Source organism: Choloepus didactylus, assembly GCF_015220235.1.
Source record: "Choloepus didactylus isolate mChoDid1 chromosome 23 unlocalized genomic scaffold, mChoDid1.pri SUPER_23_unloc4, whole genome shotgun sequence".
Taxonomy (NCBI): Eukaryota; Metazoa; Chordata; class Mammalia; order Pilosa; family Megalonychidae; genus Choloepus; species Choloepus didactylus.
Window position 1 is genome coordinate 90,114 of NW_023637598.1, and position 6,157 is coordinate 96,270.

At 45.7% G+C, this 6,157-nt stretch overlaps 1 pseudogene; it reads left to right on the top strand.

Moving 5' to 3' along the window:
• The first annotated feature begins 5,218 nt into the window (after positions 1 to 5,218).
• LOC119525043 lies at positions 5,219 to 5,928 on the top strand (annotated as a pseudogene).
• The last annotated feature ends 229 nt before the right edge of the window (positions 5,929 to 6,157 follow it).

The window sequence follows — 6,157 nt, forward strand, 5'->3', positions numbered from 1 at the left end:
CCTCTACATAGAACCCTGAGTAAATGGAATTATTAACAGAAAAATCCTGATGTTCCAGAGAAATACCCTTGGAGAAAGAATCAAGGATGCACAGGAGCTGAGAGAGGAGCTGAAACACAACCCAGGAGCAAGGGATCAGCAGATGCCAGCTATATGACTTCCCAGCTGACAGAGGTGTTCTGGACACCATTGGCCATTCTTCATTGAAGGTACCCTCTTGTTGATGTCTTGGTTTGGACACTTTTTTGGACACAGAACTGTAAATTTGTAATCTAATAAATCCCCTTTATAAAAGCCAAGCCATTTCTGGCATTTTGCATAATGGCAGCATTAGCAAACTGGAACACCTGATCTCAAAAGCATCCTACAAGCCTAAGCTGGCTTCAAACTGGCAGAGGGTAGTGGCCATGGGGACACATAGCTCCAGGGCCCTTGGGGGACTTTACAGAGACCCAGTTCAAAGGATGAGTTTGCATTAACAGGACCTCCTCCTTAGTGTATGCAGAGGCCATAAGAGGGGCAGGAGCTACTCAGTCTGCTGCTTGGCCTCCAAGGGAATGGTCCTGAGGACACAGGGGCACATGTTTTCTCAATAAGCACATGAACAAATGCTCAACATCATTAGTCATCAGGGAAATGCAAATCAAAACCACAAGGTGATGTCACTTCACACCCACTAAGAAGACTAGGATAAAAAAGGGAAGTAAAAACAATACTGAGGAGGTGGAGAAATTGAAGCTCTCTTCCACTGTGGGTGGGCAGGTAAGCTGCTGTAGCTGCTTCAGAAAACACTTTGGCTGTTCTTCCAAAAATTATACCTGTAAGATATTATATGAGCCATCAATTCCACCCCTAAGTATATGCCCAAGAGAAGTGAAAGCATATGCACTAAGAAAAACTTGCCCAAAAATGTTCTAGCAGCATTATTTGCAATAATATATATATGGGAAAAATTTATGTGTCCATCTATTGATAATGAATAAACAAAAACTTGATATATCCATACAACAGGATATTATTCAGCCATATGAATGAATGGGTATCTGCTATAATATGGATGGACCCTGAAAACCTTAAGATAAGTAAATAAAGCCACACCCAAAAGGTCACATCTTCCATGATACTATTAGGTTAAGAAAAATCTATGAAGACAGAAAATAGATTAGTGGTTTCCAGGGTCTAAGGAGAATGGGGAATGGGCAATGACTCTCCATGGAAAAGGGATCCATTTGGGGGTGAGGAAAATGTTCAGGAATTAGTTCAGGTGACGGTTCCACCAGCTCCTGAATATACTAAATGTCAGTGAATGGTAAATGTTAGTAGTTGGAATTTTACTGTGCATTAATTGTACCTCTGGCCTGCTCCTGGGCCTGACAGAGACTGAGCATCTGACCAGGGGTCACTCAAGTGTCCATGAGTCTCAATGTGATGCTATTGGCTGAGCTAAGTTAAGACACCAAGGGAGCCCCAGGTCTTGCTCCTATTCACAGAGTGATGACTGCTATGGGGGAGGAGTGAGGAAGAGAGGGAGGCAGGGGAGCAGTCAGGGCTCCACCTCCCCACATTTCTCTTCCAGGTTTTCCAAACTACTTAACTCCAGGCACTGAATTTGTCCCACTGAAGAAATTAAAACCTGAAGATCTGAGGATAGAGGGGGAGAGGAAGGGGAAAGCCCTGTAAGACGGTGATGTCCTTCCCTTGGTGGTTCTCACTGTATGGATGCCAGGGGGTGCTATGGGCTTGGACAGCTGGAGAGTAAGCAGAGCTGGGAGCCAGGCCTCCAGGGCCAGGGCTTCATTTACACATGGTCACTGCAGTGTCACAACTCTGAGCTATGTCCTGGTCAAGTGGCTGAGTCCTCCAGGGAGGCAGCTCTTTGCATGAATGCCCCACCCTGCACAGGGACTCATGGGTTTTAATGAGATGTGGGGAAGCTGCCCCTTAGGTGAGTCATCTTGGAAATCCAAACACTGGGGGTGTCCCCACCATTGCCTAGTTCCCTCTCCTGTCACCCTTCTTGCTGTGTGTGTCAGAGGGTTTATTTCTGGGCTTGGGGTGGGGACAGGCCACACAGAACCTGTCTGTCCTCATCTAATCTCCTGACCTTTGGGTCTCTCATTGTTTTTCCAGAGATGTTTCCCAGACTATCATGACTCAGGAAACTTCACTGTCCACATTTCTTGGAGGGACAGTCCCCTTGACCTGTAGCTACATTGCTGGGGACATCACTGCCAGTAACCATGCCCACTGTGTCCAACAGAAGCCCTACCAGGCTTCCTGGGATTTGATATCATGGACCAACAATAGGAACCCAGTGGTCTCTGCCCAATTCTCTGGCTTTCTGCTTGGGTATAAGGCCACCCTCACCATCATGGTGGTTGAGCCCAATGACAAGGCAGAGTATTACTGTGCTGTGTGGCACAGCAACCATTTCCACAGTGACAGATGTCAGCAGAGAAGTCAGTCACAACCCTGTTGGCTCAGTCTCAGCCCCTCTCTCTGATAATTTTTGTCTTCTTCTCTCAGAGGCTTGCTCCAAGCTAGTTTTCCATGACTTAGAGAAGAGGGTCAAACTCATTCTTAACTCAGAAAACTTTTATTTCACTGATCATTTTATTATAAAAGTTTCATTTTCAGAGTCAGTTCATAGACTTGTAAGCCATTACAAAGGAAAGGAACATAAATGATAAAATTATAAATCTTTGATATGCATGTGTATGGGTGTATGTGTACTCTCTGGAGATGGTAATATAATAGATGTTCTAGATACTCCTGTGTTTATTTATTTAGGAAAACTTCCTGGAGGTCAATTGATAGTTCACTGTGTAGAAACAATTATCACTTTATATTCTATGCCAACATTGATTGACAATAAGCTGGTGCCAATTTACAGCCCACCCCCAGAGCACATGACAGCCCTTCCCCCACACCTCCCACCAGTGACTCCAGAATGACCCATCTCCTCATATCCAGGTTGGCCATTCTGGAAAAGATGAGCTCCCACCTTCTCAGATGAGGAGCAGGAAGGAAGAGGGGAGTCTGTCTAGCTGAGCTGATGGGACATGAGTCCAGGGGCCTTGTCCCTGTTCTCTGTTTCCTGGTTTGCTATGACAAAAGTTTTTATTTGAGACAGATATCTCTGAGTTTATACTGACAGCAGAGTGAGTAGGTTCTGATCCCTGCTCAGAAAGCCTGGGAGGAAGTGAGCATGGCCCCAAGGAAAGAGATTTCCCAAAGGGGAATGCTTTGGCTTGGCACTTGGGAGGGGAAGAGCAGTTTCTGGGTGGTGGGGGCAGCAGAACCCTCTCTCAACTGGGCTCCTGGTAATTCCTCACAGACAGGATGGACCAGGTCTGGGGCAGCAGGGAGGGCTGTGGCCCTGTCCCTTTGGGGCCAGATGGAATATCCCCACTGTGGAGAAGCCCCCAGGCTCCTTGTCTCTGCTCAGAGCTCTCTGGGTCCCAGCAGCTAAGTCCTCCATGGATCCCCTCAAGCCTCTCCCCATCTCAGTCCATGTCTGGGAAGGAAGGACCTATTCAAGGCCCAATATGGGGCAGACACATCAGGCAGTGGGGTCCATGGTCATTAGTTTCCCCTTCCAGACATTTGGGCAAGTGCTGAGAAAGACTTGTGTGAGGCTCAGCCTCAGTTGTGGGCCTCTGTGAGCAGTGCTATGAGATGTCTCCTCCATGACCTCATACCCTCTCTTTCTTGCCTCCTCACTCTCCTCAGTTGACTGCATCTCCTGAGATGGGAAGGGGCTCTGTCTTTCTCCTTTTCCCTCATTGGATGGAGAAATGAGACACAGTCATGTCAGTCTTCCCACTCCCTGTCCTCCCATTTGGGGATCCTGGGCCCAGTCTGTGCTGACTCAGCCACCTTTTGTGTCTGGGTACATGGGTAAGAGACACCACCCTCTGTTCTTAATCAGCACCACCATCAGAGAGGGTTGCAGAGTACACTGGTGTCCACAGCTCTAGGTCTCACCTCCAACCTTCCAACCTGTGCTGACAGTATCAGAGCCTCAGGGGTCCCAGGTAGGATCTCAGGCTCTGTGTTTGGCAGCCCCACTTTTTGATCATCACTAGGCCTCAGGCAGATTACAGGGCTCAATTTAAAGGCCAGTCATTTTGTGACAGTCTTGATAGTGACACATGCCCCAGTAAATTGGGGATCGGAGACTTAATTATTTTGAAGGATCTTCAGTGTCCTGGAGCTGCCTGCTCAGATACAGTCTAAATATCTGCTGTTTCCTTTTCTACCTCCCCCAAGATGTGGGCTCTTCCAGAAGGCCCATCTGGGCATTTTACCTCCTCTCTCCCTTCCCAACCTGAGGGGAGTCACTCACAGCATCTCTAGCCCAGTTGTCTTCAGGACATAAAGTCTTCCCCAAGTTCAATGTATTATGTGTTCCCTCTCCAATCTGAAGCAAATGCAATCATTGAAGGCAGCAGAAATCAGCTATGTGCAGCACAAACTGAGGAATTTCTAAGAATGGGTAACCTTGCCCTTTCCCCCCACCTATTGCCATTTCCAGATCCCAGTCCCCTCAGAGGAGCCTGCTAACATGATCCCCTATTAGCCCAACTCCCTCATCCCTGGTTTGCCTGTAGATCTATGGAGATGAGGGTCACATGTGAGGTGTGACTTCTCCTTCAGGCCCAGCAGACTCTCACAGAGGCACAGGATGCCCTCAGGGCACAGACCTCCCTGCTCATGCCCACATTCTCTTTCCAGCTGCAGGACTACCCTGGGCATTTGACCACCCTGAGTTGGGTGATATTTTCAGGCATGTATTCTAAGTATGCATGCTTGTTCTCTTCTCCCTCACTCTTTTTCTCTTTCTCTCCTTTCATGTAAATACACAGAGACATTAGCTATAAAGCCAAAAAAAAAAAAAAAGGAAAGATATTCTATTAATTTAAAACTTGAATAACATCTGATTTTCTGTTTAAATTATTGGATCTTTCCATGTACCACAGATCTTCCAACTGAAACTCAGAAAATATTTTAAATTTGTTCAGTTCTAGTAAGAGATAACTTCTTTAGAAATCCCATTCTATAACTTTTTTCTGTGGGGATGGGAAGGAAGAGTGAAATGAATCCTTTTGCCTAGAGCTCCGAAATAGAAACTCAGGCAAAGATGCCCATTTTCTTTCTCCACCACTCCCGGGGGATGGAGTGGGGGGCAGCAGAGCCATGACCATGACCAGGCGAGATGCTCACAGGGAGTTGGAAGGTGAGGTCCCAGAGAGAGGAGGCAGAAGGGGTGGGAGCCAGGACCCAGAGTTTTACTGGCTCAGAGCCCATATGGCCCCTTCCCTGGACACACCATAACTGACCTGCCCTCTCTGTAGAGCTAGAACGCATGCGTTAGGCCTGCCCTCTGTCCATGTCTTTCAAGAGGGCAACTGAAAATATTGCAAGGATGCCCCAGGAAACTCAGTTGAAGCTGTGGAGATCTGAACTCCTGGGCTGTGATTGACTCAGTGCTTTCTTTGTGTGTGTTTTGCTGAAGGAGCCATTTTTTAAGTCTGGAAGCTTCTATTTTGTCATTGTTGAACATCAGAAAAATCCAGTTTTCAAAATGGAGTTTTTACCAGCTGGAAAAGCAGAATCCAAAGATGACAGCACATGTGCCCTCAACCTCTTAGATGAGAGCGTGTGACTATGTAATAATATGTACTTGAAAACAGTGGACATATTCAATGAGTGGTTTGTTTCAGCATTTGTTACTGTGGCCCTATGAGATTTATCTTGCTTCATGACATAAGGCAAGAAGATGGGATAAATAACTTCTTTACTGATGTCTAAGATTTGTAAATAAAGTTTGCTATGAATCCATTTTATGAACCCAATTCTCCTATTCAATCAAGCATATTTGAGAGAAAAGTTCAGTTTCTTTGAAAGAAACACCTATTAAGCTGAGTCCTAAAAATTCTGAAATAAACAATGTTACATCATACAATGGGGCATACTCAGGAATCTGTATATTGCAAGTAACTTGATTAAATAGCCTGGGAAACATATGCTGTAGTCTCAGTTTATCTAAACCTAGTGAAATTCCTTTTATAATTAAAAAATAGTCAACAAATTTCTTGTCAGTTATTAATAGATGACCATTTGTTTGTGAACAATGTTATTTATAATGAGCTAT